Here is a 9,827-nt window from a genome sequence, read left to right on the forward strand (position 1 = left end):
AGGGACTACCCAGTAGAGCCCAAGGGAAAAGGAAGCTCATGGGACCATCCCTGTCCTCATCATAAGAAGAATCCAAGGCCTGGTCTACACTAGGCTTTTATGTCGACTTTAGCGCCGTTATATCGAATTAACCCTGCACCCGTCCACACCAGGAAGCCATTTAGTTCGACAGAAAGCTCTCTTTAAATCGATTTCTGTAATCCTCCCCAACGAGAGGAGTAGCGCTAAATTCGACATGGCCATATCGAATTAGGCTAGGTGTGGATGGAAATCGACGGTAATAGCTCCGGGAGCTATCCCACAGTGCACCACTCTCTTGACGCTCTGGACAGCAGTCCGAGCTCGGATGCTCTGACCAGCCACACCCCCGGGAAAATTTGAATTCATTTTCATTTTCCTGTCAGGGCAGTTTGAATCTCAGTTCCTCTTTGGACATCGAGGGGAGCTCAGCAGCAGTGGCAACTATGCAGAGCTCTCCAGCAGAGATGGCCGTGCAATCCAATAGAAAGAGGGCCCCAGCATGGACTGATCGGGAAGTCTTGGATCTCATCGCAGTGTGGGGCGATGAGTCCGTGCTTTCAGAGCTGCGCTCCAAAAGAAGGAATGCTAAGATCTACGAGAAGATCTCCAAAGCCATGGCAGAGAGAGGCTACAGCCGGGATGCAACGCAGTGCCGCGTGAAAATCAAGGAGCTGAGACAAGGCTACCAAAAAACCAAAGAGGCTAACGGACGCTCCGGATCCCAGCCCCACACATCCCGTTTCTACGAGGCACTGCATTCCATCCTGGGAGCGGCCGCCACCACTACCCCACCCCTGACCGTGGACTCCGAGGATGGGATCATGTCGGACATGACAGCGGACGGGGAAGATGAAGAAGGAGATGAGGAGGACGAGGCAGTCGACAGCGCTGGCACCGCTGATTTCCCCGACAGCCAGGAGCTCTTCATCACCCTTACCGAGATCCCCTACCAACCGTCCCCATCCCTTACCCCGGACACAGAATCAGGGGACGGATCAAGCAGTAAGTGCTGTAAACATGTAAACATTTATTTAAAACAGAACGGTAATATTTATACTATTAACAATGTATATTTATAAAAGTGCTGTAAACTAGTAAAAAAATAATCAGGTACAAAACAGGAATATTTACAAAGGTAACAAATGGGTTTTGCATGATTTCTCTGTCTTAGGCTCTTCTCAATTTAGTCCCAAGTATTTTAAAAAAAATTTCACAATGTCCGTTACTACATGATTCCCAGGCCCAAGACGCTCCACTCCAAAGTCCCAGTGCACCTACGCGAAAATCCGGTCAATGTGGCCGGGGATCGACGAGAAATCCTCGTAGGAGAACTCCTCGTAGGTCTCGTGGAGGTAGAGCTCAAGCCTGTTGATCAGGTTCCGGGGTAGGGCGATCTTAGTGGGCCCTCCGTGGTAGCAGACATGTCCCCTCCATGCCACAATCAGGTACTCGGGGATCATGGCCCGACATAGCATGGCGGCATACGGCCCCGGTTTCTGCATGCTTTCCCGCAGCATGCGTTCTCTCTGGGTGTCCGGGATCCTCAGGAGGGTGATGTCGCTCATGACGCCCTGCTTTGAATTAGGGAGGGGACTGTTAGTATTGGGACTGCTTGACAGCCACGCGGTGGAGGGAGAGGGGCAGCATACAGGGATCTTTCCCTGGGACAGCCGCGAGGGGGTGGGACAGGGGCAGAGTTGATGCTGTCCTGATTGCTGGCAGCAGAGACTGGCATTGCTTTCAATGTGAAAGGAGGCCAGTGCTACTGCTGGAGTTTTAAGCAGCCACAAGTCTGCGGCTTACCATTATTGCCCGCTCCAGAAGTTCAGGTCTCCAGCCACAGTTCTCTGAACACTCCAAGACCTCCGCAAGTCCACAGGCACTGAAGGCGACGGCCGAAAATTCGACCTTGTCCTGAGTGCGCATGTGAGAGGTTCAGTGCATGGTCTTGTTCACAGAGAAAGACTAGGTTCTTTGTATACAATTTCATTTATCTGTCTCAGGAATTCACTCCCTTTTTAAAATTCACACAGACACATCTGCGACTGTCTCCCAACCCAGCCTGTCAGCACACTCCCAGAGGCTAGCGCAGATTAGGCGGAGGAAGAAGAAGACGCGTGAAGACATGTTCACAGAACTAATGGGCTGCTCCCGAGCCCAGGCAGCCCAGCAGACACAGTGGAGGGAGAACTTGTCACAAATGCACCGAGCAGTCATGGAACGGGAGGAGAGGTGGCGTCAGGAGGACCAACAGGCTACTGAAAAGCTGCTTGGACTAATGAGGGAGCAAACGGACACGCTCCGGCGCCTTGTGGATGTTCTGCAAGACCGGAGGCAGGAGGACAGAGCCCCGCTGCAGTCTATCTGTAACCGCCCTCACCCGCCACCAAGTCCCACACCACCCTCACCCAAAGTCCAAAGAAGGAGGGGCGGCAAGGGCCGTTAAAACTTTCAATCAACCCCTGCAGACTGCTCTAGCAGTAGAAGGCTGACATTCCCCAAAATTTCATAAGTCCTTTCCTACCCACCTCACACAAGCCCCCGTCCAAGTTTCACCCCCCACGTTTCATCTCTGGTTCGCAATAAAATGTTTGTTTCTGTTCATTACTGTTTCAGTCAGGTTCTTTTGAGGGAGAGTCTGTCTGGAGGGGGGGAAGGGGCTTGGTAATTGGACAGGACAGTCACCTTTAGCAGGGTACAGAGGCGGTGTCAGGTCCAGCATCAGGACACATACACAGTGCAGTCACTGGTTACCCTGGTCAGTCTGGGAGGTGTTTTTCATGTTTTGGGGGGGGGGGGGTTGCTCTGTGACTTTGTGGCGGGGGAGGGCAGTTACAGATCTTATGCAGCGGTCCTTATCCTGGCTCACAGATCCACGCAGCAGGGGATCTGTAACCCTACCCCCCCTGCCAGAAAGTCACATAGCCGACACATACACACAGTCCCCCCCAGGAGTGCTGGCAGGCTCCATTGAAATAACCAGTCCACCAGTGCGGAGCCTGTCATTCCGGGAGTTTAGAAGTATCATTTGCATCAGAACACTAAACCCGCCCCCCGCCACAGTCTGCGTCCCCGGTTTAAAATATTCCCGCGAAAACAGCAATACAGACAACGGTGTTCATTAAAAAATCGAAATGATTTTATTTTTTGGGAAGGGGAAGGGGGTGAAGGTTGTATGTAACTGGAGAGGATAGTCAAAATGGACTGGGTAAAGAAACGGGGGCAGGTTCAGCTTTTCTGTCCACAAACTGAAAAGTCACTGGTTGCCCTGCTCACTCAGGAACCTAGCTTTCAAAGCCTCCCGGATGCACAGGGCGTCCCGCTGGGATCTTCTAATGGCCCGGCTGTCTGGCTGGACGTAATCAGCAGCCAGGCTATTTGCCTCTAGCTCCCACCCCGCCATAAAGGTCTCCCCCTTGCTCTCACACAGATTGTGGAGCACACAGCAAGCTGCAATAACGATGGGGATATTGGTTTCACTGAGATCACAGCGAGTGAGTAAGCTTCTCCATCTCCCTTTGAGACGGCCAAAAGCACACTCCACCACCATTCTGCACTTGCTCAGACGGTAGTTGAACAGTTCTTTTTCTGTGTCCAGGGCGCCAGTATAGGGCTTCATGAGCCAGGGCATTAGCGGGTAGGCTGGGTCCCCGAGGATGACTGTAGGCATCTCCACATCCCCAAGAGTTATTTTGTGGTCTGGGAAGTAAATACCTTCCTGCAGCCGTCTAAACAGACCAGAGTTCCTGAACACACGAGCGTCATGAACCTTGCCCGGCCATCCGACGTAGATGTTTGTAAACCGTCCCCGATGGTCCACCAGTGCTTGCAGCACCATTGAAAAGTAGCCCTTTCTATTGATGTACTGGCTGGCCTGGTGGTCCGGTCCCAGGATAGGGATGTGAGTCCCATCGATAGCCCCACCGCAGTTTGGGAATCCCATCGCGGCAAAGCCATCTATGATGACCTGCGCGTTTCCCAGGGTCACTACCTTTGGGAGCAGTACCTTGACGATTGCCTTGGCTACTTGCATGACAACAACCCCCACGGTAGATTTGCCCACACCAAAGTGGTTCGCGACTGACCGGTAGCTGTCCGGCGTTGCAAGCTTCCAGAGGGCTATGGCCACTCGCTTCTGGACAGTGAGGGCTGCTCGCATGCGGGTGTCCTTGCGCTTCAGGGCAGGGGACAGCAACTCACAAAGTTCGAGGAAAGTCCCCTTCCGCATGCGAAAGTTTCGCAGCCACTGGGATTCATCCCAGACCTGAAGCACTATACGGTCCCACCAGTCCGTGCTTGTTTCCCGGGCCCAGAATCGCCGTTCAACAAAATCCACATGCCCCATTGCCACCGTGATGTCCTGGGCGCTGGGGCTCGTGGTTTCTGACAGCTCTGTGCCACTCTCCGACTTCAGGCTCTCACGGCGGTGCCGTAGCCTCCTCGCCCGATTTCTCTGCATCTGCCTCAGGGAAAGGTGTATGATAAGCTGCGAGGTGTTGAGAACGGCCACAAGTGCAGCGATGGTCGCAGCGTGATCCATGATCGCAGTGCTGTGGCGTCCGCGCTGTCACTGACCAGAAAAGTGCGCGAACTGATTTCCCGCCGGCGCTTTCATGGAGGGAGGGAGGGCGTTAGTGACGGACGGATGACGACAAATTTTTTTTACCCAGAAGGCATTGGCGGCTCGACCCAGAATTCCGATGGGCAGCGGGGACTGCGGGAACTGTGGGATAGCTGCCCACAGTGCACCGCTTCCAATATCGACGCTCGCCCCGTTAGTGTGGACTCACAAAGTCGAATTACTGTCCTTAGTGTGTCCTTAGTGTGGACACACACGTTCGACTTTGCAATATCGATTCCACATATTCGATTTAAGTAAAATCGAATTACCCTCGTAGTGTAGACATACCCCAAGTCGGGGTCTTCCTCTAACCTATTGACCGTTCCCAGACTACGACTTCCTCTAATTGCAGCCGCTATTCCCTTCTGCTCTCCCCACATGGCTCTGAGAGCACAACTGTGTCTTTTACCTTCCCCATGATCTGCCTGAGTCTTATCCTGGGATTCTTCAGTAAAGCTTTAACCTCGCTGCTATTAAGGCTGCTTCTGCAACTCAAATACTTCCTGCTGCAACCTGTCACTCTCTCTCTCTCTCTCTCTCTCTCTCACTGTCGCACGCTTGCTGCTGTGCTGTCTGAGGCAACGTGGTCGCTCTGAGGGGATCTGATTCGGCTTTCACTTTTTCTAACTCTTGCACCCTCTCCTTCAACCGAAATCTCTCTTTGTCTAATACTGTCGCTGCCACCCACATTCCCACCTGGACCCAGCTTCCCCACTGCTTACAGAGCTCCAGGGCAGGTAAAGAGACTGAGCGTCCAAAAATAATTACCATGTTCCTGTACAAAATCAGTCAAGCTGTTACCCAACACCATGCCGAGTGTCTCCATCTTTCCAGAAGTTCCCTTTTGTTTGGGCATAAGTTCTCTCTCGACCATGTCACTGACCTGAGCTCTGTCAATTGACATGCAAGCTACAACACAGGAAGTGTAGGGAGTGATCCTGTCCTGCCGTCCTCTAATTCCTACTGTAACAAAACAAACTGTTTATGCCAACCGTCTCCTTCCTCGCAGCTGTCCTCGCTGGGGCCTCCAAATCTGTTATCCGGGGCTCTCTAAACCCAAAGTGCTCAATAACTTTACTCTCTGCAAGGCGGTAGCAGGAAATAAACCAAGGGAGATGCAGTACCTCCCTCTGCTATATGGCTGGCATAAATCACACAAAATCAAGTGCTTTTACTTAAAGCCTTCACTTTATTCGTCTCCAGCACTCTCACCAGAATGCCTTTACTCAAAGTCTCTGCTTTATTTAGTCTCAAGCACATACAAATACAAGGTTGTACATAAAGCTACATTTTAGTCACAGGGATTTTTAGTAAAAGTCATGGGCAGTAAACAAAAATTCACGGCCCGTGACCTGTCCATGATTGCACTATATACTCCTGACTAAATCTTGGGATGGGGAGGGCAGCCCAGGGGCACGGCAGGTCCTGGGGAGGGCGGCTCACGGGACCTCCGGGGACGGGTGGTGGTGTGCGCCCCGGGACTCCTGCTGGTGCTGCGGGGGGCGGGGTAGTTGGCGGGGTTCGCAGGCTCCCTACCTGACTCTGTGCCTCCCTGGAAGTGGCAACATCCCTCAGCTTCTAGGTGGAGGTGTGACCAGGCAGCTCTGTGTGTTGCCTCCGCCCCGAGCGCCAGCTCCACAGTTCCCATTGGCTGGGAACCACAGCCAATGGGAGCTGCGGGGGCGGTGCCTGCCATGACAAATCCATGACTTCCATGACAAACTCGCAGCCTCAGTTATACAGCACCCCCAAACACTAGATACCTACGGCTTGGAGGGGTCGTGAGTGGTCAAACGACAAGGTCCAAGTGGCCAGCTATCCGCCTGTCACTGGGATTCCAAATTCCTCAGACATGTTGACCCCGTTTTTGTTAGTAAACATGTCAATCAGAGAAAAAACATTAAGCAAGTACTTTTTAAGCCATTAGTTATACCGACGAGTTTTTGCAGTCTTCAGTCTCATGCTTCCCCACCACCCCACACTCTACACACACTCTACACACACTCTACACACACACACACACACACACACACACACCAGAAGTCAAATATAGATAGCCTTCCTGTTTTTCAACAGATGCTTACCCCAGCACATCAGAGAGGACATAGACTCAGCACATTCCATGTGATCGCTGTCTCCTCCCTCCCAGCTTTGCCTTAGTTAAGCTAAGTTCCTGCAAAGGCCTGCTCAATGCAATAAGCAGAATAATTGACAGTCCATCCCAATTATTGGCAGTGGTTTGGACACCTAGCTGGTTTCTAAAAATGCCCCTCATCACAATGCATCCCTTTAAAAAGCTTTCGTTTTCAGGCTGACATTAGCTGTAACATGTCCCTATCTCGATGCCCAGGAGAGAGCAGGCTCCTGCTAGTCACTGCTTGAGCTCAAATGGTGGGAGTCTTTGCTGTTGAAAGTCCTATGTCTATCACCCCACAGACCTAGGGAGGCGGGACTGTTACAGACATATTAAAGTGGCTTTGTCTTCCTAACCATAGCACGTGTAACGTTTCAGGAAGACACTGCAACTGCAGTTGCATTATGTACGTGCATGCCTTGGCATTTTCAAATCAGTCAGCCAAATGTCCTCAAAGTTGTGGATGTCACCTTTAATAGCTTGTCCTGTGAGCCAGAGTCATACATGCTACCACTCTACAGTTTGCTCAATCACATCATTATGCAGCAGCATTGCAGTGCAGTGTGCTGATAGGGTCAATGTGCTTGTCATTTCACATCATTGTTTGCTACTTATATGATGTGCATTTGGAAAAGTCCACTGGTTTCAAAAGACCTTAGCATTGATCCTTAACTTGTTTTTGACAGCTGGAACTAGTCTGACCATGCAAAATTTGGGTATTGCATTTGCATCAACTGTAGAGTAGCTTCGGCTGTGCTATCTTGCAAAAAATGTGAGGTTAATCATAGTTTCTGACACTTGCTTTCCAGGCCATCAGCTATTATACCTTAACATTAACCCCTATGTTAGAATGATGTTCAGATAATTTGGAATACCCTACTTTTCTCCAAACCTGTAGTTTTAACTGGGTATAGATTTTAAACATATCCTCCACTCTAACGGGACGGTAATTGAAAATTTTTTTTTTTTTACTGTACAGCCTCCCTGAAATTAGACATTGCAGCCATTTTATTTTAACTATATAATTGTTTCTCAGTACTTATGCAACCTTCCGCGAGAGAGGGGTGACTGGAAGGGGCACCTCTGTACTAGAGCTGAGAGACCCTGAGGCTGGGCTGCCTCCCCCGGATTTTAGTTAGTAGTAATTTTGTAGTCTTTCTATAACTAAGATTTTGTACCACAAGGTTTTCCATTCTTTGGTTTTCCACTGAAGTTTGATCACTGATCAATAGATCCCTCAATGTCAGATGTTTCCTTGAATTATTGTACCAAGGCTTAAATTGTTCTTGGGGGGGGGGGGGGGGAGAAGATGGAAGAACAACTCCCTCTGGGGAAAATGGGATTTTTTAAAACTATCTGCCAATCCCAGTTACGTACCTAAAATGAGGGGAGATGGCTTTAGGTTGTGAGAAACAGGAATACTAGGCAGTTTTCCATACAGACAGTTTGCGCTCTCAGCAGCTTTTGATCATGAGACGATGCTGGTCTGACTGCATGGACTGGCAGCACTGGGTGGGACTGCTTTAGAGCAGTTTAGTTTGTGCATTTGAATCTTTAACAAAACAGGTTACTGCAAACTAACTTGAGTGCACCAAGTCTGAGCAATTTAAAGGTCACTTCTGGCATGACAATCATGTATCTGCCCCAGATGATATGCATAAACAGGGTCATGTGGACTAAATAAGGTTTCCCTTGCTGTTCCTCCTCCTACCACTAGGGAGTCCAGACTTTTTCCTTTTTCTCCTCCCTCACTGCTCTTCCTGCTCTCTCGATCCCTCAGAGCAGCATATTGCAGCAGGCAGCATGAAGGAAAAACTATCCAGCACTGGGTGCTTCATCTGGGTTCTCTTGTACATCTACCTCTTGGTACATGTGCCTCTTGGCCCTAAACAGCACCACCACCACATTCCCTACCCCAGGGACAGGATCACGGGGAGATAATGTGCATGGCATGTGTGGAGGGACCAATCTTGGGGTGAGGTACAGGATACAGCTTGACAAACTGGGGAAGTAGGACAGGACCAGAGGGCGGTGACAGGGAACATGTTGGGAAGGTAGAACTGGAAAACAAAGGCCTCTGCAGGGGGAGAAAGGACTAGGTCAAGCAAGAGTGATGAACACAAAAGGAAATGAGTGTGTGTAACCAAGAGAGGACAGAGTGCTGAAGATAGAAATAAAAGATGGATAGGCTACAGGTCAATGCATGAGATTGGAAGCCACGACTTCAGCACTCTATTTCTGGTCTGCCATAGAGTGGCGGTGTGCCCCGAGGTCAGTCACCTCCTTTCTGTGCCCCAGTTTCTCATCTGTAAAATGGAGATAAGAGCTATCTCACAGGTATGTGTTATATTAAGATTCTTTGATGGAAAGTGTATACAAGTGTCAATGAACAAATTAGGTAATGGGAGATAAGCACAGTCAGAAAAAGCCTCCTTCATGAAAAATCTTGCTTGGGGAGCTGCACAGGACATGATAGCTATGGCTATTTTAAAAAATGAAAAGCTACACAACTGTTAGTCATTGTCATAATATAAAAATGTGTTAGTGGCAATATGCACCTCACCTAGTACCAGCTTTAAGCGGTACTGGTGTGTGTATTCGTGAACACTTATGACAGTCAAAGATGAACAGACTCAATCTGACATTGCAGTTACACCACTGTACAAAACAATTGTTTCCATCTCTATGACTCATTGCACAGGAAGATTCACAGGAAGATGAGGATTCAAATTCTGCAGTGATTTGGCAATGAACAGAATTTAAAACATTTGTTTTTGTTTTTTTGTTCTAGAGCTTGGTACTCTAGACTTACGACTCTCCCACATTTTTATTCTTCTTCTTGTATTTTTTTCCCACTTGAGCTGTGTGATGAAAACAATAGTTATATATTTTTTTAAAAAGGAGGATACAGGGTTTCAGCTGTTACCACTGTATTGTTATTAGACAGACTATATTTTTGGTCACAAGTGACATTTTTACATGGCACCAAGTATTGCACCATTATTGCACCAAGTGGTTTTAATTCAAGCAGTTCTAATGAGCTATTTGTAA

This window comes from Terrapene carolina, unplaced genomic scaffold, assembly GCF_002925995.2.
Source record: "Terrapene carolina triunguis isolate 2854851 unplaced genomic scaffold, T_m_triunguis-2.0 Scaffold21, whole genome shotgun sequence".
Lineage (NCBI taxonomy): Eukaryota > Metazoa > Chordata > Testudines > Emydidae > Terrapene > Terrapene triunguis.